General features: G+C 44.8%; 1 protein-coding gene across 3 annotated transcripts in view; it reads right to left on the bottom strand.

The window, feature by feature from the left end:
* The window catches only part of ETV6 (ets variant 6), a 238,309-nt gene that overhangs the window by 60,670 nt on the left and 153,440 nt on the right, over positions 1-24,199 (bottom strand). The window contains exon 1 of one of the 3 annotated variants that reach the window (XM_012655800.1): positions 8,505-8,555. The exons of the other annotated variants lie outside the window; for them this stretch is intronic. The gene's annotated coding sequence lies outside the window, so the exon portion shown is untranslated. Of the gene's footprint in view, positions 1-8,504; positions 8,556-24,199 lie in introns of those variants that run through there. 3 annotated transcript variants of the gene reach the window in all.

The following is a 24,199-nucleotide window of genomic DNA, read 5'->3' as shown; positions in this document are numbered from 1 at the left end:
TAAAGAAGAATGAATGTCCTTTCTTTCCCCTCTTGCTCTTTTCAGCCACACATGGCTCCTCTCTGGTGCCCACCACAGTCTACAGAACATTCCTTTGCAAAGCATAACAAGAGTAAAGCTCATTCTCATTCCGGACAGGGACCCGATCTGCCCAGTCACTGCCACGGGGGAGGCCTGGCTTTGTGTGGTTCAGCTGTGCCTGTTCCCTTCCCTCTCAGCATCTCTTTATTCTACAAAATTTGAAAAAGCAAGCTGCCTTTTTAATAGGGATGGAGACAGTCCCTATTATCACTGAACCCCCTGAGGTGGATAGGAGTAGGGGACAGGAGCCAGGAGAAGGAAGCACGAAAGACACGTTGAACTTTTACAGTATTAACACCACGGACCTCGGAAAACACACCTGGGGCCCCAACGGCAGATCTGGCCCGGGATACAAGGCCACCTAAAATACTTCTAAAACAAGCCTTTTCTTGAAAATGCCTTCTTTTAAGGAGAATTCCACTGCATCCCCCACCCTCTTTCTTCCTTCTCTTCCCTGACTCTTGGGAGAGCGATTCCAAGTGTTTCCAGAGGCCACACTGGGTGCCTTTCGGTGTGGAATCCACCCTCCTTCAAGAGGCTGTTTGGGCCGATGCTGATTCAGCATCACTCAGGGCAGACTGCCTACGGCACACAGGCGGGATGAAATCATTTCAACAGTGTTGCTGACGCCTCAGGAAACAAAAAAAATCAAACTTGGAGAAGCAACTTCTATTTAAAGATAATCGTGTTGCATTTGTGTGTGTTTGTGTGTGTGTGTGTGTGAGTGAGAGAGAGAGAGAGAGAGAGAGAGAGAGAGAGAGAGAGAGAGACTACTCTCTATCCTATCTCATTCCCTTGTTTCTTCTTTCCTGAGGACATTCATAGGGATATGGCTTTTGTAGATTTATCCATAAAAAAGTTATAGTCTCTTTTATCACTAGCTATATTCCCTGGTATCGCAGTTGTAAAGGTTACTAATCCCCTGGCTTACGATGGTCACTTGGAGTCAGGAAAATGGAACAAAACAAATCAAACCCTTTTACCCCTTCTGGAGCAACAGATATGTGGGACTGGATGCATGTCTTGTGCTTTGCCACTGTCCCTGGGCTCCTCTGAGACACCCTCCCCTCCAGGGTCGGGGGTGGCTGGGCCGGCTCAGTGGCCAGAAGGCACTGGGAAGCCCTCCCTGGGAGCAGAACCCCCTTCTCTTTGGCTCTGTCATCTAGTCTGAGATTTTACGTTATTCGGCCTTTGGATGAGGCAGGAAGAGCTCTGTGGAAGAGGAAGCTGACAAAGGAAAACAGTAAATCAATATAGTTTGTTCACACTTAGCTTGGGGGGGCAGTAAGGTGAATGAGTCAGGTGGCACTTGAATTTTAAGGATAGACTCCAAAGTAGGTGGTGGGGTCGTGAGCAGGAGGGGGCAGACTGGTGGAGCGCCCAGAGGACGGAGCCCTTGCTCACTCCTGCCTGTCGTTACTCATGGCTTACGGTTCTTCAAAGGCATAGTGAGCTCTGCACTGGAAAAGGTGTGAGTGTTGGAATACAGATGTGGGCGTTCTGAGTTCTGCAGAGAGGTCTGTTTCTTAACTTTGACACGGGAGTCTGAAGAATCCGTGATGATCACGAGTGGCACATCACTGATAACGTGAGTGACGCGCATCCACAAAGCGCACAAGCACTTCCTGGAGGCCAGGCAGAGTGTGACACGGGCCGAGGTCTCCGCGGGGTCTGCAGGCTGGCTGCCTATCATCCTACCATTTATGAAAGCATGCTGCCTACTTTTATTTCTTGGCAAGGATCGTTGACTTGATGGAAATACTAAAAATCTCTTTAACCATTTTATTATAAAATGAAATCCAAATCCTGTTTTTGTCACCTATTAGCTTGGAGACTAGTGAGTTGAATGTGGGCTGCCAAAAAGATTTGTCCATGTCCTAATCCCCAGAGCCCGTGAATGCACCCTAATTTGAGAAAGGGTCTTTGCAGATGAAATTATGTTAAGGGTCTCGAGGTAAGATTGTCATGGATTGTGCAGGTGGGCCCTAAATCCAATGACAGGTATCCTTATAAGGGAGCACAGAGGAGTGACACAGGAGGTGGCCACGTGAAGACACAGTAGAGAATGGAGTGATGGAGACATGAGCTTGCTCTGGTTTTCTCTACACAGACTCCTGTCATCCACATGTAGAGATTTCTTTGTCTGTCTTCAATATCTGTCACTTTCTCAAACTTTTTTTTTATTTCTTGTTTAAAAAATTTTCCTGTTTCCACCTTCTATTTCTCTTTAAAAAAAATCACCTTTTGTATATATTCACCTTATGTTCTTATCAGTTTACTTTGTTTCTGAGATGATTTTTTTTTACTTTTAATTCTTTCCTGAATTCTATTATCACATATCAAAGTTTTTCTAATTCTGATTTATGTTATTTTCCCCCGATGTTTCGTTCATTTTCTTATTGTCTTTTAGCTCATTTGGAAGTAGGTTATGGTTTCGAATTGTTCCAAAGTCACGTAGTTTTGGCACGCTTTCTTTAAGGGTGCTATTCTGCTCTTTCTGTTCTTTTATCTTATAAAAACTTTGCATGGGATTTGACCTCACTATGTTTCTATTGCTCATTTCTGTGAGAAAACAGTTTTCCCAAATTTTTAGTAAATGGAATGGTTCCAGCTTTGGCAAGCTCTCTCCTCTATTGTTTTCATGTGTCCAATACATGGCGGCTGGCTTTCTGAGATCTCCTGGCTCTGTTTTCTATGGGGGACCTTTGTCCTAAGTCCCTTTTTTCCCTACCCTGTTCAATGTGGTTCCCCTCCCAGCAGGTTTTCCACAGGGTAGGGCCATCCCGGGAGGAGGACATGGCTGGTTGGTTACAGAGTTCACAGCGACTAGAGAATTCTACATCCTTTAAGACCTCCCCGTGGCCACTTGCACTCACTGCTATAGGAATGAGCAAAACCACTCCCACTTTCAGCAGTGAATACTTCTCGGCTATTTTAGGGTTTCCCTGTTCTGAGGGGTATCAAAAGCCCCCTTGCATCTTGGGGATATCTTCTCACTGGGTTTTCTAAAAGTGCCGTCCATGGGTTTTGGTTTTATTGTCAAGTTGCTCTGCTCTTATGTGGGGGTCCTGAGAATTATGCTGCTGCCCGGGCCATCTTCCCCGACTCTGTCCAAGTATACCTCGTATTGGAAAGGACAGAATCCCTCTGGTGTCTCATAAGAGGAGCACCAATCTTGGGGAGTCTCCTGGGGAACTGCTGCCGGGCTTTGTGGCAGCAAGTGAAAGAAATGTGATAATTAATCCGAGCGGTCTCTGTCCCCACCAACGGGGGTTACAGCGCAGGGACCTCTACACTCAGGAAACACAGAGACCACATCCAGAGGGAATACTGGGAAAAACAGATGACCCTGACGCTTAAAGGGCACTGGAAGTCAAGGCAGGGGATACGCAGGTTCTCTCACTGAATCAATTAAGGAATGGTTCTGGTGAAGATAAAACTTCCAAATGGAAGGAATTTCTAGTGGGGATTAAAACAACGACAATAAAGAAATACAATTTTTTTTTTTACCGTCTTTTCCTATCTCTTATCACAAAAAGACTTTCAGATATCGAAACTATGAAATTTTTAACAATTTACAAAAATTTGAGTGACTCAGCCTGTCGACTAGACACCTCAGCAATCCTACATCACGGTGAGGACCTGCTCAAGTCAGTCTTTCCCGAGTCAGTGACGAATTGCAGCTTCAAAGACACAGGGAGTTTTAGTCACAGCTTTCCCCACGCAAGCCCTTAGGAGGAGCCGGAGTTGGCTGCTCTTCTCACAAAGAGCCCCACAAAAGCAATGAGGTGTGTTAACGCCAGAGGCCCTGCAGGTGCGACAGCTCTTGCTGTCAGCCCCGACTCTGCTTTCGGGCTTCTGACAGCCTCCTTTCTCACTGCAGTTTTGTCTGCTTGGAAGGCCCGCCTCATCCCTCACATGCCAGTCTCCTCGGAGGATGCTGTCGTGTACTGATAATTTTTAAAAATGGCTTTTTTAATGCAGCCCTTGGAAACTTTGCAAGAAACGTATCGATTTGAAATACTCAGGCTGAATTATTGAGCTTTGGCAAAGGGAAATAAATCTTTCCCATTCCCCGTGCCTGTTGCCAAGTGCAGCTTCCAGGAAGCAATGGCTGTCCTTTCTGGAAATGAAGCAAAACTCAAAACATTCTATCACTTTCCTTTTGCCTCCCCCCTCCCTCTTCTCTTCACTTGCGATTCACTGACAAAAGCACTTTACATTCATTGCTCATTTGCCTGAATAGGCATCCGAATTAGTAATGCCCAAATTAGTAATGCCTGGCTGAGGCAGCTTCCTAAATAATGAGGCCTGATCATTTTGGCAGACTCCGAGGCCCGTGGAAAGTGAGCCTGCAGCACGCCATTAGGTTAAACACTCTTCCGGTTTTATAACCCAAATTTCCCCTACAGACCTGGATGTGTAAAGTGGAGGGTACACGTTTGCTGATGCTAGAGATTAATCAGACCAGGAGCCAGAACCGGGGTAGGAAGGTGGGAGAGGGTGCGGGAAAGGGGACTTATGCTGGAGCGTTCTAACGCACACTGTAGGATTAACACAAAAACTTGCTGACATCTGCTGTTTCTTTCATTTCAGTCTGGGCGATCATCTCACCTGGCTACGTTCCAGGGGAATTCCCATCACCACCATCAAAACACAGTTTGGTCTCAGTGTGCCGAGTGCTCACATGTCCACCTCTCTGCTCCCTCACCCACTCTCCTGTCCATCTAACCTGTCAGGCGCCCATTATGCATCTCAGGGTGGGTGCAAGGTACATAAGGCGAATGACACCTGGATGTCACGGACTTAGAAGGAACATAAGAAAGGAATGTAAAGAGACAGTTACAGCTACAAGTCAGAGCATTCGTGCACGACCAGGGAAGACGTTCTCAACTGAAGGATGGGCTGACAGCGTCCTAGGCAGAGGGAACAGCAGATGCAAAGGCCTGGACACATGAGAGGGCACAACCAGTTTGGGAAACTTTGAGGAGTTCAGTAGGATTAGAACATGAGATTTACGTGTGTGTTCAAACGGGAGTGGGAGGGGACGAAGCATCTCCATTCTGATGCTTAACAGGCATGTTAGACTTCATATGTCCCAAACTGACCCCAGATGTCACTTGTCCAAACCTGCCCTTCCCTTCTTTCCCATCTCAGAGAAGGCTGGGCCCCACGCCATGCAGCCATCCTCGACTGCTCCTTTCACATCCCCTACTGATGCATGGTGAACGCCGTCGGCTCTGCCTTCCAAATGTATCCAGATGCTCCCACTTCTGCCACCTCTGCTGCCACGACATCAGTCCCGGCCACCATCATCCCTCACCTGGATCACTGTCACTGGTCCCTGACAGTCTCCCAGCCCCCAACCCTGTTCCCCTGCAGTCTGTTCTCAATAGACCTCCCAGAGGGGTCCACTTAATCACGTCACTCCTCTGCTCAGAATCCCAGTGTTTCCTGTCTCACTCCGAGTTCATGTCAAGGTCCCTAAAATGATCTTTTGGGCCCTGCATGATCTGACCTGTCTGAACCCATCTCCTACCTTCTTTCCCTCCCTTATTCTGCTGCAGCCGCACTGACGTCCTCGCCATTGTTCCAACACACGAGGCACGTTCCCACCTCAGGGCCTTTGGACTTGCTGCTCCTTCAGCTGGAGCCTTCTCCTAGACACACTCACTTCCTTCACGTCCCCCCCTGGACATGCCGTCTAAAACCACAAATCTCTGCACTCTGATTCGTCCTTATCTTCTTTCTTGCTTTATTTTTTTTCTTAGCATAGATCGCTATCTAATTATTTTACTATTTACCTTGTTTATTATTCATTTTCTTCACTAGAATGTAAACAGGGATTTCATTCCTCAGTGCCTCTAGCAGTTTCTGGCCCACTTTAAGTACTCAATAAATATTTCTGAGTCAATGAGAAGCCATGCCGCATGAAGGGGACAGTGCAGCACAGTGGTTAGGAGTGTGGCCCTGGAGTTGGGTTTCCTGGGTTGAATGTTGACTTCTCAACTTCCTAGCTGTGTGACCTTAGGCAAGGCATGCGCCTTTCTGTGCTTCAATTTCCCCCACTGTAAAACTGGGATAGTAGCAGGACCTCTATCAAGGAATTGTGAGCATTAAGCACGTTGAGATATGCTCAAAGCCTGGCATAGATGATGTACTTGATAAATGTCAGCTGTTATTGGGAAGGCCTTGTCTGTCATACTAAGGAGTTTAGATTTTATCCTAAGGCTACATGGAGTCACTGAAAATTTTCAAACAAGGGAGTAACATAATCAGACACTGTTTTCGAAAGGTCACTCCAGGTGCTGAGTGGAGAATGAGTTAGAACAGGGCAAGGCTGGTACACGGAGACCAGTGAGAAGCTGTCGCAGAAATGGAGATGATGGGCATTGTCAGCCTGAACCAAAGCAGCAGGAATGGACAAGGGAGGAGCTCACGGTACTCTGGAAGTAGAACTGATAGACTTGGAGATGAATTCAACGTGGAGGACGCAGTCGATGACAACATCCAGGCTTCTGATTCCTGCAACCAGATGGACAGAGGTGCCTATCTGTCTCTACCCACAGAGGATGGAATGGGGGAGTATATTCCATTTTGTTTACTGTGAGATGAGTGTGGGACACTTAAGCGAAGAGGCCCGGTATGCAGTTGTATATATGCATCTGGGACTTCAGACACAGGTCTTGCTAGTTGTTGAAACTGTTGGAGGAGAAGAGCTTTCCAGAGGAAAACATTGAAGCAAAACAAGCGACGAATAAAAGGTGTACTCTTGAAGGAGGGGACAAGTCAGGGGAGTGTGTTCCAGGCAGCGTCAGACATGTGAGTCCAGACAAGGAGCAGCAAGGCGTGTCACATGGATGTGGCACCTGGTGACTATGGCCAGAGCAGGGGCGTAACGGGGCAGAGACCAGCCACGGCGGGTTGAGCGATTAACGGGAGGTGAGGGCACGAGGAGCACATGCGGGTCACTCTTTCGAACACTGGGCTGTGAAGGAAAGAGAGACGTGGAGCCCAGGCAGGCGTCTCTCGTGCTGGAAGGGAACTAAGCGCAGGTGGGAACGAGGCTGACCGTAGAGCAGAGAGGGGAGAGCTCGGAGGAAAGGGTCTCTGCGGACAGTCACGAGACAGGGAAGGAGATGGGGTGTGAGTGCAGACAAGGGGCGAGCGGGGGAGGAGTGAGGGTGCTGGCGGGTCCCTGTGGAGGAGCAGGAGAGGCCGGCTGGGAGCCCGCAGAGGCACGAGGGGCTGCGGTCTAGAGAACAGCGCAGGGCTAGCAGAGCAGAGGCGGGTCATCCTCAGGCTTGAGGGGCAGGGTGGGAGCCCAGTTGAGAGAAGTGTCTTGAACAGCTTGAAAACTGACACTTCCACTCTCCCCTGGAAGCACAGATTTTAGGCTCAGAGATCCCAAGCTCCTCACTGTAACTGGTCTATAACCAAAACTACACCAATACTCAGTGAGAATACACTGTGTTCCCGGAGAAACCTTCCTTAAGAACCATTGCCATTGCTCGTTTGATTAAAAACCTCCATGGCTCCCCGCCAAAGGCGCACGGAATAAAATCCCTCTCTTTAAAGAGGCACCCAACATCCTAATCTGGCCCCCGAGCCTTTTCTGAGCCCTTCCAACCAGCGCTCCCCGGCGTGGCCCTGCTCACACGCCCGCTGCACCCGACGGGGACACCTTCTCCTCCCTCTTTGCCTGTGGAAACTCGCGTCTCTTTTAAGGCCTGAAATTAAAGCCACTCCTTCCATGAAGCTCCTTCTAAAAATGTCTTTCCTCCTGTCTTCTTGCTTCCAGAGAACTTTGAAGATGTATGCAGAATTTCTAGGACGCTGTGTTAAATTAGAGTTCCGAGTGCAGATGTCTTTTCCCACCAGGCATCAGGCCCTGCACGCAAGCCTCTGTGTGTCTGCCTTTGTGCTCCCCGCGGAACCCACCCGCTAGGGGTGTCCAGGCTCTCAAGCCAGCCCGGGGGCGGGCCAGGCCTCGGTGTGCTGTCTGTGGCCACGGAGGAGAGCGAGACTTTCTGACAATGATTTGTCTAGTAAAACTGTCCCGTACAAGCGTTGTCTTTGTAGCTAGAAAAGTACATTATTAGTTGGGTAGGCATTGAGATTATCAGTGGAAATTAGTCTTCAAGACTTATAAGGTCGGCACATGACATTTTTGACCACTGATCAATGGATTTATTTTTTGGCTTTTCTTCCTTCTTAAGGTTTCCTTGTTTGGCATCTTAGAGACAGTTTCCTTTCGGATATGCCTCATCATTAATTCCTATTTCTTGAGCTTCCATAATCCAGTACAGCAGATGGGAGCGTCACACAAACAGGGTCTTTTGCTTCCAAGAGAGTAAGTATTGAAAGAATATTAACTTCTGGCATTTAAAGGCAAAAGCATAAATTGAGATTCTACTATATACCTGGTGCTTTGGAGGTACTATTTCGTTCTCACCATAGCTCTGGAAGGTAGACATTACTGTTCCCATTTTCCTGATGAGAAAATGCAGACATGGTCAGAGGGGTTAAAGGACTTGGGGAGACCCTGAGTCCAGTGAGTGGTGGAACCAGGATTTGCAGCCTGTCTGACTCCAAGCTCAGACTCCCTGACCATGTTCATGGCACGTCACCACGTACTTCTAAAGGCTGGAGAGTGTCACCCCTTCCACTCACCCTGAGGATGGTAATGGTAACGTCCCTGGCTTGGGACTCTGAACATCCCAATTATCTAAGTGGGCTGTGAGTCCAGTGGAAGGATGGAAAGAACCTGGTGTCTGGTGAAAGTTCCCATTCGCTATAGGGGACTATCAAAGGAAAAGCAGAGATAGTTTAATTTGATGAAATTGTCAACTGCAATGTGGACCCTTCAGCCAACTTCAAAGCTCCGTGCTGGGTGGTATCCCACCATCCTTTGGCTTAGCCAGAGAAAGACAGCTGGCTGCAGGCTCACGGAGCAGGGGGGCAGGCAAGACTTCAGATTCCAAGCTCCTTAGTTTCTGCATACCTTAAGATCTCTTCCTCTATCCAGTAAAAACTAACAGGGTCAGGTAGCTGAGAATGGAGTATGAGGCAGCGTTCTCTTTCAAACATAAAGCTGAGTGTGTGACTTCTTCGCTCAAACATTTTCAGAAGCTTCCCAGGGCCTCCTAAGCTGCTGCCTAACTTCCCACATCACCCTCCAGCAGACCTGGCTCCAGCCACATCAACATGCTTACAACTCCCAGAGGCATCTTCTCTGGCCCGTGCACAAACCACCCCCTCTGCCTGGTGAAACACTTGCAATCCAAAATACACAAACACTCTTTCAGGGCCACTCTCTTTGTGAGTCTCTTATAACCTACCATCCCAGAAGGATTAGACACGCCATCATCAGAGGTGTTGAACAGCATAACAGCAGGAACCATAATGGAACTGCCTTTTGCATAATTTTTGAGTTTCAAATCCTTCCACAACTGCGGGTTCCAGGAGTTTCTACTATAGCCACCATACTGTCCCCTGCCCCTGTCAAATGAATTTATTTGTTATGTTCTATTTACAAATATCCCCAAACCTAAGTCATCACACACACCGATTCCTTCACCTGGATGTCTTTCTCCTCTGAGCTAAAGCAGGAGAAATGGCTGGCAACTCTTTGCAGTTTGCAAAGTGCTTTCGAACACATCGTCTCATTTGGCCTTCACAGCAGCCGGGTGAGTCAGTGGTGCAGATATTATTGTTCTTATTTTCATCTGAGCCCCCTGAAGGGAAGGAGGCTAAATGGCTTGATCAAAGTTGCACAACCAGTTAGAGGTAGGGCAGGATCAGAAGTGAGATCTATCTTCTGGCTCTCAGTCCAGGGCTCTCCTAACACACTGAACGCCCAAGGGAGAGAGAGGTGGCACCATGGGTCACTGTCCTCCAAGAGGCCTCCCCATATGGACCAGCTGCCTTACCTATGCTATCAGGTTATTATAGGCATCAGGAAATCATGGATAACGAATTAGAAGCCTTGTGCTTTTGTCCTTGCTTTGTCCCCTCCCTTGCTTGGACAGGACTTAGCCAAGGTGCTCACTGTCTTTGAGCCTGTTTTCTCATCTGGAAAGCGGGAATAACTTTTTCTATGATGCTCATTTTGCAGGGCTGTTGTGAGATCAAATGAGGCAATGGACATGAAGGTTCTTTGACATTACCATAAAACACCATTAAAGGGTAAGTAGATACCCTATTTTGTGGCATGATTTGATGTCTCCAAGTAAGTGTGTGAACTGATGAACCAGAGGACAGCAGGGTATTTCCTTTTCTGTTGTTTTAGGTCCTCTGTTTCCTTCTCCTTTAGGCTCTTGCTGGGCTCAAGCTCTGGGCTTTCTGAGCTTAACCTGCGAGAAGCAGCGCCTACGTCCTGCCCCTGTACCGCAGCTACCTTGGTGGCAATTTGCATTTGTGCTTCTCAGGAAGGGCTTGATGCAAGGCAGGGGCCGTGGGGAAGAGGCACATTCTGCTCACATTTCTTTCCCTGTGCTGTGTTTTTGTCTTAACCCCTTTCCCAGACATTTATCCAATTCTAATTTCTTGGTTAAAGGCTCCTCATTGTATGCTGCAGTTTTGTTTCTATATAATGTTTCCTTCAAGGAAAATAACACAAACCACATCTCACAAAGCCTGAGAGAGAGTTGCAGAGCTTGACAAGAAGACCCATCAATCTGAGCCATTTAGGAAGTGGATGCCCAACTATTGCCAGCCTCTGATGGTGTCAAACCCAGGCACGACTCACAACACACGTGGCTGGGCTAAGATCTCTAAGAATAATAATGGCAAGTGTTTGGGGTGATCTGTCCCACACTTGGGTGATCATATTTATGATATTTCATGTCTTCAATACCTGCTATGACAAAGAAATTTTGTTTCCCTGTCATGTTTGAGATCTAATCATCTGTAGTTTGGACACGAAGTATTGAAAAAAAATTCTTTTTACAAGGTTTGGTTTACAAGGCCAAGAAATGACAAAATATTTTAGGTTGGTAGTGTCCTGGAAAATCATGATGGATGTACAATTGGGGACCCTCCTTAAAACAGATCTCAATATAATAAAATAGACACTTAACATGGACATAATCGAACTTACAATTCAATCTTTCTTTGATTCCTGAGTGGGTAATTCAGGATCTTACAGAACTTTGGGGTCACCATTAGAAACATCAGCTGTCACTGTACTGGTAAAATATATAATGTACCAGTTAATAATAGCTTTACAATTCACAGAAAATCAGATAATAGAGGTTTTACTGTAACTGCAGTCGTGACATGTTTAAAAGAATCAATGCGTTTTTCAAAAGAGCCTAAATCATTTCTAGGAAATAATTCATGCTTTGTGAGAATAGGACAGAATTTACAAGGAAGTGCTTGGTACTCCCTGGAAAAAAAGGTGCCATATAATTGTAAGTTGTTCTTCATTACAAAGTTTGCATTTTGCGTGTGTACTTCTTTGTATTATTGTTAATTCTGTGTCCAAGGCCCTAGCCACTAACCACACAGGCTCTCCTTAAATACAGTGAAAGATTTCTCCAGCATTTCCTAAATCCAAGGAACAACATCCAAGTCTAAAAGTGCCTATCGCAAGCGTCTTCTTTTCAAGGTCGTGCTCCGGGGTACCCTCTGGTTAAGGGAATTTGGGTCGGATTTATAGCTGTCAGCTCAGAGAAAGCAAGAAAGGGTAGGCAATGAAGGGGTTGGGCGGGGGGTGGAGAGAGAGAGGCGCTCACACCACAAAGCACTTAGTCACCAAGGACAAGGTTTCTACACTGTTTCATTAGAACATGAAACCTACTGTGTTGCCTATGAGTCTGCTGTGAGCTGAAAAGAAGTTAGTTCACTTCCTTAGCATCTGGGGTCCCATAATTCTGAGTCATGGCCACATTACCTCTGCTACCGAAGAGGCAAGAGCTCAGCAACACAGCCAGCCCCAGGGTTCACGGGACCACCAGGCAGGGAGGAAGGCTTCCCTCCAACGTAGGGCAGGGGGACAGTGTGCCCTTGGTGGGGTGGACTGGGGGTGGGGGGCAGATGGGCTGAGGAGGGGCAGGGAAGGGGACTTTCTTTTTAACGCTCTTTCCTTTCTCTGTTGAATCCAATTCTCCCTGATTGGGAAGGATGGAAAATTCTGATTCCCCGTATCTCTCCTAAAACACTGAAATGCACTCTCCCTGGAGGGCAGGTTTGCTGTGGCTGTTGGAACAGGCCTGGCTAAGCAGCCAAGCAAAGACACCCTCGAACTGTGAACCGCGGGCTCGGAGCCTGGGAGGCGCTCCCACGTGGCCCCTCCCCTGGTCCGAGGGGCCTGGAGGCTCCAGAGTGTCAGGGCGCCCCGCTGCCTGCCACTGGGGTGGCAGGAAATCACTAAGCTGCGAGGATAAAGACCGATTGGGGTCCCTGCGCCGCTTTAGGGCAGATTTCTATTTCCCCTTGTGGTGGAGAAGCAGACTCCGAACCGCACTCAAACACAATGCAGTCCCCAGCACGGAAGAAATGAATCCCTTTAAATCTTCAGGCCTTCACGTGGTAGCCTCCCCTGCAGCTTTCAAACTCACAGAAGCCTTTTGTTACAGTCCTAGGAATGTGTACTTAATAGAGCAGGCGTTGTTTTGCGGTCGCCGTGAAAAAACACCGAGGGGAGAAGAGACGGGCCTCTGGAAGATCCTCTCCTGAAGTCAGACAGCAGCGTGTTTCGGGAACACAGGGAAACCCACCCGAGGACAAGGCACCCACTGGTCCCGAAAGCATCAGAGAGAGAGGCATAAAATATCCCAGACGAGCACTAAACACAGCTGAGTGTGTAAGTGAGAGCAGGGGACGGAGGGAGTTAAAGGGGTTTTACAGCATTCACGGCTATGACTAATTGGGGGAGATACCTAGGAATTATTCCCACATCCTTCCCGAAGGGAACCCGTGCAGAAAGCCGGCCGTGCGCTAACTGTGATCTGATGTAAGAGCACACGGTACAGACAAAATACTGGAGGAATCAGAGGTGGAAGGCACCTCTGGGCCCATCTTCGCCAGCCTTCTGGCAAAAATGCAAGATTTGTACGGACTCACATGAAGAGTGTGACACAGTCCATTTCTCCAAAATGGGGCAATATCCATGATAATGAGTGGGAAAATGACAAAAATATTCTAAACAAGTGGAGGAAGGCTCCTTAGAAACAAATACCTTATTACACGTAAAATATTTCACAGTGTTATATGTAAATGGTAGGTAGAATAAAGCCAAGGCTTAAAATGAGTTAGCATTAGGACATTTTTATCACCACCTGTGGATGATTTCAAAGTGATGCTTTTATTTTATTTATTTTATTACTTTTTTTGAGGCAGGGTCTCACTCTGTTGCTGGAGTATAGTGGCATCATCATAGCTCACAGCAGCCTCAAACTGCTGGGCTCAAGCGATCCTCCCACCTCAGCCTGCCGAGCAGCTGGGACTACAGGCAGGAGCCACGGTGCCTGGCCTCAAAGCGAGGCTTGCAGACAAGGCAAAATTCTGAAGCAGGTGATTCTGTGTCAGCTTTCCAGCTCTCTGCCCTTTTCCCTTCAAGGATGGCACGAGGTATCACGGGCTAATATTAATGAATGAGCACGAATTTTGGATTAGGCGGCTCTGGTTTAAATCTCAGCCCTGTGCCTGACTAGCCTATGACCTGGGCAGGTCACTTAGTCTCCTGTTTTCATTTCCTCATCTGTAAAAAGTGGATCCCAACTCACAGGGATTGTAAAAATTATACAGGTGAAAATGCTGGTCCACAGCAGGCACTCGGAAATGTCACCTTCCTTTTCCTTCTTTCCTCCTAATCCCCACAGCCCCTTCCTCCAGGAGCCTGCGCCAGTGACCTACACATCCCGCTTCCTCTCTCCTCCACCACCCATTAAAACAAGCGTCCAGGAAGGAATCTAAAAGTGATTAATGCTCTAGTGAAATGACCACCGAGAGCTTAATGATCTATCTCCCTGGTCTGTATGCTTTTTTTAAACAAAAGTCCTTGCTCACGGGGTAAACTGCTCATGGTAGAAATCCAGGCATCAAAGGAAAGGCTGGGAAGTATTCTGAAAGCGACAAGTCTTTTCTGGAAACTCTGAAACCAGACAGAAAAGCAGATAACTCCAGTGGCAGGGTCATCATAGAATGTTCCAGAAGACACCGCTTCTTGGAATTGTGACTGGCCTTCGCTAAGCCGCCTTTCCTTTTCCTAATGATTGCCAAGCTTTATGTTTATATAAACAGAGCATTTCTCGTTTTCAGTTAGATACAAAATGAGTCCGGTAATCGAGATACCACGAGAGCACGAGGTAAAGGCAGAAAGACTGGCTGAGGCTGAGCTCCTGTTATTAGCAATACTGGGGCAATGATTAGAGTTAGAGAGTGAAAAACACAGGCAGACCATGAAAAGAATCAATTATTTGCCGTGCCACTGCTCTGAAAATGGCGTGAGGCTTTTGTTTAAATAAATATTTTTTATCTAAAAGTTGAAAAAACTTTCTGAAAATTGGTGATGTTTAAAAAGGGCAGGGCTGTCTGCAAGACACCGTTAGAGATGTCCAAGCAGAGGTCGGTGGCCATTACTCAGTGGTGCCACGTTTGGAATGGGGGTCACTGGTTGAAAACTAGGGATAGATGATGATACGGACTGTCCATTAACCCACAGTCCTACAACACATGTATAAAAGCAGTAGCAAACAAAAAGAAAATAATAATTTCAAATCTTCCAGAAGGTGTAGTTATTATGAAAGATGGATCCAATCTACCTTTCCGGTTTAATCCTCATCAGGAACAGAGAGGAAAGTCTGACACGTGGATCTCACTAATTGCCACAGTCATACATGTTTTAGATCGGATCTCTCCAACCAGAATCTCAAGACACCAGAGGTACTTTTGTTTTAGTGCGGTTTCTCTCACATTAATTCACACTCATACGTTTTTGCCCCTCCATGATATTTAGAAACTATGGATCAGGCACACAGATGTTTGGTTCTGAGCTGTATAGCCACCGAGACTCACACATGTACCCTCCACACGGAAGCCACCTCCAGTTCTTCCAAGGTCTTCAAAAATGCATTTGAATTACCGGTCTTCTGTGCTCTTTGTGATGTAAATAAGTGCTTTTCTTCATGGGTTTATATTTAAGGGCTTTCTAGATGGACTCTGAGGTTGGACTTCTAGATGGACTTGAGAGTCCATCTAGAAAGCCCTTGAACATAAACCCACCTTCAAACCCTCTGTTTATTCTCACTCCAAGACACCGCAATGCAGAAGGAATTAGGAGAAAAGAGGGTTGGGGCTCTCTACCCACACCCTGGACCAGCTCATAGAAGTCTTTGAGTAAAATGCTCTATTCCCTCCCCAATTTCCAAGAAATAGCCAAGATCAGGGTTTTATGGTGAACAAAGAGACTGGGAGGGTAGGTAAGCATATGGCTTAACCACAGATTAAGGGACATCTGCAGATACTGGTCCTCCCCCATCCCAAAGGAGGATGCAGGAAGGAACAAAACTAGGGATAAAGAGCTGTTTCCACTGAACCGTAGGTAACTCGTGGATTCTTCATTTTATTAAAAAAATTTTAAACCACACACACACAAAAGACAAATATACAGTTCAGAATAATTAAGAACATGTACCTTAAGTCGAAACACATGAATGCTTTGGAAATGATTCATTGTTTTGGATTATCCATATCATTTTCCTCTTCATGACAAGAGAAAATCAATAATTGATGATAAGTTTCTATAGCTATGGCTAAATAAATCTGGAACTTCATTCCTATTTTACTTATTTATTTTCATTCCTTCCTTCTTACATTTCCTTTTCTCCTTTTGCCTTCAGGTCTCTTCAATTTCCTTTCTATATTCATTTTGTGTCTTCCCTTCCTGTTTTACGTACTCTTTTCCTCCTCCTCCTTATCCTTTCCTTCCTCCAGTCCGCATTCCATCATCCCACTACCTACCCCCTCTCTTTCACCCACTTCCTCCCGTTCTTCAGCAGGGCATCCAGCTAATAACGAATTCCCCGAAGTCACATTTTTCTACTCATCCTTCCTTTTCCCAGCACTCCTTTATTTTTCACAGGGACCTTTCTCTCTTCTATTAGTTTCTCTTGCTACTTTACTGCCTGCTATTACCCTCCCTGGTGCGGCTTTATTTACTTTCCAGTACAGCTGTCCCCTTGTTTATGCAGAGGATTGGCCCTAGGACATCCCACAGATACCAAAATCCACGGATACTCAAGTCCCTTATACAAAATGGCATAGTATTTGCATATAACCTGTACACAATCTGCCATGTCTAGATCACTCATAGTACCTAATACAATGTAAATACTATGTAAATAGCTGTTATATTTTTAAAATTTGTATTATTTCTTATTGTTGCATTGTTATTATGTGAATTTTTTTCCAGAACATTTTCAATCCTTGGTTGGTTCAATCTATGGATGCACAACCTGTGGATACAAAGGGCTGACTGTATACCTTGTCAGGTACTTTTTTCTTCTTATTGTATCCCATGGGGAAAATGCTGGAGGTGGTAGTAGCTGCAATTGTAGAGAGAAATTTGAAATTCACATTAAAGCTGGAGTTACTCACATGACAACAACAGCTTGTGGGGCCCAATTCCATTCCCCTTGCATCTGTCCTGGAGTTGAGCCTTTGGGATGAACTGTGTATGCCATCCTTGTTATCAAGTATTTCAGAACAATTAGCTTTGCTGGCAAAAAATGACTTACACTGAAAATTCTAGGAATGCCTTGTAGGTATTCTTTTTCAAGTGAATTTTATGTTTCTTTTTCATGATACCTTCATTGACTTATGGGTGAGTATACTGCTGATGACCATTGGGGAACAGGGATGCAGGGTATGAAAGAGAAAAATATATACTCCTGTTACTTTAGAAGGATGTGCTAAGGTGCAAAAAACGTAGGTCAAGTAAGTGGTTTCTCAAGTTCAGGAAGTAATTCCTATTTCTGCAAAACTTCTTGGGGCAAAAGAATCGGTGATTTGATAACCATCTACAATTTTCTTTTTCCAAAAAGTCCATAAAATTTGTCAGTCCAAACATCCACTGCTCTAGGAACAGACACTTCTCTAGACAGGTGCATCCTGTTTCATTGAGAAGGTAGGTCATTTACATAGAAGCATTTAGGTAAAGGCTTTCCTTCTTAAATATGATTTGTTGCTGCCTGCCAGTGAGTAAAACCTACAGTGGGTTATTTGGTTAATCTTTACATATTATTTTATTAGGAGACTGCCCTTTTCCTTCTCGTCCACCTTTCAACAGGCTCAGAAATGAAAAACTCTTATTTTTGAGTTTTCATGGCACATTTGTCAACTTGATAGTGTTGAGCCTCACCTGCTCACTGCCTAATGAGCCCTGAAAACTTAAAGACCCCTGCCCAGAGCCACCGTTTCCTAACTGGAAACCTGATCATGCATGTGTTCATGTAAAGCTGATGTGGATCTGTCTGTACTTTAATGGACTCTACCAATTTTCTCCACAAGTACACATTTCTGCATGTGTTAAATAAAAAGTCATGCCGAAGTATACTATCAAAACCCACCTACTCTCCAGCGTGTATTAATTCTCTTTGAAATGCCTTAAGATCAAAGTTAAGGAGATACCTGTTTCTGCTAAAACTTACAACTGCAAGTAGTTGCTACTGAGCTGTAAAAAGCAATGCAGTTACATCCAATCACATCAATCTCAATGCAAACCACATTGCCTTTTCACGGGTAACTTTACAACCTAAACATACCTGGCAATCTGCAATTCGCGGGCCTCCAAATCCGCCTGCATCTTTAAAACCCAGAATGAATTCTAGAAACCCAAGACAATTCTCCACTGTGACGATTCTGTTTAACTGATGTGATTGGTGGGACACCATCAGTGAGACCTATTAAAAGTCACTGCTTTCTTTTTAGACATGTTCGGCAGTATCAGGTCATGAGTCAAGGCTGATTCCCAGGCTCCAAGGGTGTGAGGTCACAGAGTTGAGCTTCAACATCTTCTTTGGTGCTGACCTGCAACAGGCAGGATGAGCACCATGTATGTGTGCCAACAAGTTCAGAGGCCTGACGCTTGCTGATTTATCCCTCCACAAAAGGCGCAACTCTCTGGCCAATTCTTTAAAATAATAAATATATTACAATAAAATACAAATGTATTGAAGTGCGAAAGTTCCTTGAGGATGAGATACCTCTTTAAAGTATCTATAGTGTTGAGCACATTGTTAACAATGTACATATTATCAGGATACACTTTAAACATGAAAACCTAAAATGACAGCTTCATTATTAACTTAAATTGCACAGCACAAAGGTGCGTAGAGCTATCCATCTTTCCTTGGTGCCTCTACAGTTCCTAACTACCAATGGATAAGCTTCTTAATCAACCCTCACGCAATATTCACTTTGCAATATAGCTTAGAACATTCTCAAATTCTTATTTAACATTTATACCGTCTTGAAAGTCTACCTTAGTCTGAGGTGGGGACCATTGAAACTTTCCTGTTAGTAGTCTTTTGGGTCCCAGAACAATGCCTCTCAATTGCTTCTTACTTTAAACCTTCCACTCAGTTGATCACAAAGATTATTCTTCAACTTGACATCTTGATTATGCCGTTCTTCTCCTGAGGGGCTACAGTGACTTGTCATTGTTCCAGAAGATTGAATTCAGCAAACAAACATGACAGTTTTAAGTCAATAGAGTATATACATGATGTCGTCTAATGCGCACAACTCTATGAGGTAGACATTACTGTGTTTGGTTTATAAAAGAACAAGGAGTTAATGAGGTCAAGGTTACACAGGTAACATAGTCATGGCTGCTTGTTGCTTTCAGGATAAAGGCCAGAATCCTTAATGTGACTGTCTCATTCTATCACATCATCTCCAATTCTATAACATGTCGCTCTGGTTTTCCACAGCTAAGTCACCGATGCCAATAGGGCTGGCCTTTCCATTCCCTGTAGAACAAATCCTCTTCCAGGCTCAGGGCCTTCACGCACTCTATTCCCCTTCCCAAAAATAATCCGACCTCCTATTTACCCGATTAACTCCTACTAAGCTTTTAAGTCCCCTCTTAAATGTACGCCATCACTGAGACCAGGTCCCTGCACTTTCTGCTCTCAAAGCATCTGGTATTGCCACATCGATGCACTTACCCCTACTTGCTACTGAATAAATGAGACATAGCCTATCTGTTGCTACTCCTATCTGAAGTCCCACTAAACTACGGTAGAGGAATAAGAAATGTACAAACCCACAAGGCAACGGAATAGGAGAGTAAACAATGGCAGTTGAGAGAGGTACACAAAGTTTTGGAGGATGGAAAGCAGATGGACAGTTGGTATCTGACAAGAGAGCAGAAAAGCTAAACTCTATCTGCCTACAGGGAACGATACCAAAAGCCAAACTGGTTTTCCTAACAGAACCTCAAAAGCCCTCAGAAACTGGAGGTTCCAACTGCCTCTGAAGGCAGGAGGGAGCAAAGGAACTAACAACAAAGGGTCTGAGGCATGTCTGTATTCCACCCTTCCCCGGACCAGCGACTGCTCCTTGGAGCAGATGATTAGGACATTTACTTGCTGGAATCAGGATGAGTCAGAGAGCACCAAGTCCAGGACAGAGCAAGGGTGACGAATCCTGGAACACAGGGGAATTCAGTGGAAATCTGCGTAATGAATGACAAAGGATCAAGCCCCATCCCATATTGGCTCCTTCCAAGCAGGAGACCATAGGATTCCTTTTTGGGTAAACTGACTAGCCCAAAAGAAAAGACTTCTGGAGTTCCCCATGAGGCAGCCAGGCCCCCATCCAATTACCCTACAGTTGGACCCACCAGGCATCAAGCCCTACCTGTGCACACAGACCTGCCATTTTGAATAGATACGTAAGAGTCACCATCCAATTAAAAAAAATTACAAAGTAGGATGTGAAAGTTGCTAAGAAGGAAAACAGTGCAGGGAAAAGGGGATGGAGAGTGAAGGAAGGTGCCATTTCGGATAGTGCTGTCGGGGAAACTTCTCTACAGAGTGCTATTGCAGCAGAGATCTGGATAAGGTGAGAGAATATGACGAGGGAATACCTGGAGAAACAGCTTTATAGGCAGAAGGACAGCAAATGCAAAGGTCCTGGGGTGGGAACAAAGTTGGAGTGTTCCACAAATAGCAAGAAGATCAGTATGGCTGAAGAGGGTAAGGAGAACAAAAGGTGACAAAGAATGAGGGTGGAGACGTTTATAGGGTTTACCAGGTCCAGATGGTACATGGCCTGACATTTCATACGGAGAATGCTTCTAAATGTAACTGGAAGTCAGTGGAGGTTTTGGAGCAGGGAAGTGACACAATCTGATTTATATTTTACAATAGATTACTCTAGTCGCTGTGTAGGAAGTGTACTGCATAGCTGGTGTTAATTCCTTGGTAAGTGCTGATCTCCCCTACTACACTGTATGCACCTACTAGCACCTCACAGTATGCAGTAGTCACCCAATAAAAATCTGTTGGAAGAATTTACAGAACAGTAAAAATAGAACTAGAAATCAGGTCAGAGAGTCCAGAGCCCTTGGTCCTTTCTATTATGCTAATGAGACTTCCAAAACAGATGACGATATCTAGATTCCCAAAGTATTTTAACAAAATTTTGATGAAGAGCATGAGATGATGATGACATAACAACAATAGTAAAAATAAATATCTTGGCTTACCCTACAAACATTATGACATCACTGTGATGTATTTTAGAGCAAGTATGCACTGAAAACAGCAATTATTCTTATGTAGACAAACGGCGCTAATTGGTGTTTACAATGACAGCCTCTCACCATTTATAACACATTTCAGCTAATCCCATTCTATAATATAAAATCAAATGTAAAACCAGAGTAATCGTACTGCAAAAAATTTAGACAGGCCTTATTCTTCTTCTTCTAAATACTCCAAACTAAATCATTGTTCTGCATTTTCATATTTAAAGTTTGTCCCAAGGTGTCTTTACAAAAATATTTTTCCTAGCCTTCCTAAGTACGTTACGTGTAGCATTACTTATCACTGATAACTCACATTTTGAAGATCAATACTCAGTTCACGAGGACAGCATATTTTTACAAATAAGTTTAAAAAATTCACAATTTTTGTGTGTTCTAGAAACAACCCAAGTCCAATAACCTACTCCCTTTTGACTTTTAGGATTCATTCAACAAATGTGTATTGAGACGATGTGCCCCCAAATTACAAAATATTGTGGATACAAACACAGCTGAATAATGGTCTCTGTCTTCTAGGAGTCTAACAAGCAGACTTCTTATCAGTCAACAAACTTCTTCCTGGTTAACTGTAATTTCTTTCATTCTTCCCTAATTTGCTACGTGGACCAGGAATACAACCACAAAACCCCACCTAAAGATATATCCAGTTCACTGATTCACTCTGATGCTGAAATGATCATTTCCTATACATGAAGCAAGAAAGAACACTAAGCTGTCGCAAACGTTTGGAGAGGGTGGCTGAAGCTTCCAGTACATTTAGTGCATTTTAGAAAGAAAGGCTACATTAACCCCTAAAGCAGGAAAACAACACCTATAAAGAAACTTGTAGAGAGATGGACTTGGGGCTAGTCAAGTGATTAAAAGAGGTCATTGAAGTAACTGTCTAGCCACACGGGAATGTATAGGAAGAGGACAAAGGGTAGAATATTTTTATTACACAAGGGCAGGGCTTACAGGTCACTAGGAAAAATTCGGGCTACCAACTTTTAAACTATGAGCTGGGCTCTGAGAGCTGCTAAGGGAACCTATAGAATTCCCAACGTTGGAGACATTCAAAGCTGAGTTCAACCCTAGGGGATGATTTAGGAATAACTTATCTTTGGTGGAGGGCTGGCCAACAACAAATAATCCGCTAGAGGTCTAGACTAGGTCAAATGATCACAGAGCCTATTTGGGAATTTTGTGCTAGGGCTTAAGATTGGTTGTCCTGTGATACATGCTCCAGATGATTTACACTTGGTGCTAAGTGACCCACACGGTACACAGTCAGCCATGTCTGACAATGACAAGGATTAATTAAAATGGCTAGTTCATAAGTGATAGCTAAAAATAAATGTTTGCAGTGCTCATAAACCCATACCAATGGACAGTAATGTAATAGGAATATGTTTTTAAATGATGTAGAAAGAATCAGACTTAGAACCTTGAGATGGTTTCCAAAGCCCCATTAATGCATACAGACAGTATGTCCCAGCAGATACCATTCTTGGTAGAAACCTAAGCAGGCCATTTAACCATGACGGCTGATCTTCTAGAAGAACCTACTGGTCACAGCTGTAGCTTTTAGCTTCTGGAATATACTACCCAAGAGAGAATCCTGAGGCTTCTGTACACTTGTACTTTCTTGCCTTCCCAGCCCTTGAGAAAGCAGGCAAGGACCACCCCATCCTCTTCAGGAGCTGAGGTTTGGAGGTTTTAAGTGGTTCATGTTATCAGCCCCCTGCAGTGGCTTAACCAACAGGAAGTTTCCCGGAGTTTCCATCACAGGAAATTTCCTGTGAGGAAGCTCTTAGTGCACAAACAAAGAGTTCCCCATCCCCACCTATGGAAATTGCAGAGCCGGCTGAGCTGGTGTGGGCAGAGGGGGGTGGGTGTGAGTAGCTTGAAGGTGGCAGGGGGTGGAGGGCCAGACAGCATAGGAAGAAATGCAGGGGAACAAAGAAGTTTATCTTACTTCCCTTGGCCTTGGGTTTGTCAGAAAATTGCTTACTCACTGGCACATGTTGGCTTTCACCCCTTGGCCAGCAGCTTCACCCCCGGCCGCACTGAACTTGCAGAGAGAAGACCTAATGTTGATGCAGGTTCTGCTGGACGACCTCCACCCTTAACCAATCCGAGTTTGTCTCCTCACCTGTGCCCCAAGGGGCATTGCGATGACTAAACAAGACAGATTAATACATGACATTAATATTAGTAAACTGCACTACCAGCTTAACTACAGCAATATCTTCACTCCTGCAATGCCTGGACGATGTATGTTATCTGCACAATAGTTAGGTGTGTCCTGCGGAGGACCATTCTGTTTCCCAGGCTGTGTCAAGACAATCCGAATTGAACCGAGCACAAGCTGTACTTGTGCTCACCAGAACGGTATAGAAATGGAACAGTCTGATTACTTGGATTTTTGGGTTACATCAAGATTGATTAAGCAAGCTTTTATTTTTCCAACATTAGGAAACATTTTCCAAATGAAGAAAATAGGCCTAACTGCCCTGGGCCAGAGTCAGAGAGTTGCCTCTTAAACTAAATCAGATAACTTTTTTTTTTTTTTTTTAATTTTGCCTTTTCCTTCTAAAGGCCAAGGTCAGGTGTGGAAAAAAAAAAAAGGGTCAGCTGAGAGGTCTATTTTGTTTTCTTCCAGTTAATTCACTTTCTCTGTCTGCATATTTGCCATCCTGATGCTAGGAGTCTCCTCAGAATCATGTAAAAGCAAAGTCACATGGATGAGTGAGGACAAATTTTCAGTGCATACATACAGCTCACTTTTTGCTTCACCTGTAGTTTTGCTTATTTTTAAAACCATAATGTAAGTATACTACTTTAGAGGGTAGACTAAGCCTCATATTATGTAGAAAACTCTCGGAAAATGTTTGCTGCAAAATATTCTGCCTTTTTAATTCTTTCCAATGAACAACTGGTCCCATACTCTTAAAGGATATTTTAAAATGTGAACCATCACTTGCTTCAAAACATAGATTAACCTGGAACACATTATCCTAAGTGAAATAAGCCAGGCACAGAAAGACAAATACTGCATGATCTCGCGTGTGGAATCCAAAAACGTCCGGCTCATGGAAGCAGAGAGTAGAATCATGCCTGGGTAGCAGGGGAGGGGACTGGGTAGATGTAGGTCAAAGGGTACAAAATTTCAGTTAGACAGGAGGAACAAGCTCAGGAGATCTATTGTACAACATAGTGACCATAGTTAACAATAACGTACTGTATATTTCAAAATTACTAAGAGTAGATTTTAAATGTTCTTGCCACAAAAAAATGGTAAGTATATGAGTTAATGGATATTAATTAGCTTGACCTATCCATGCCACAGTGTATACATAT

The sequence above is a fragment of the Propithecus coquereli genome, unplaced genomic scaffold, assembly GCF_000956105.1.
Source record: "Propithecus coquereli isolate 6110/MARCELLA unplaced genomic scaffold, Pcoq_1.0 Scaffold487, whole genome shotgun sequence".
Taxonomy (NCBI): domain Eukaryota; kingdom Metazoa; phylum Chordata; class Mammalia; order Primates; family Indriidae; genus Propithecus; species Propithecus coquereli.
The sequence above is the reverse complement of the archived record's forward strand: the minus strand, read 5'-3'. Positions and strand labels throughout refer to the sequence as shown.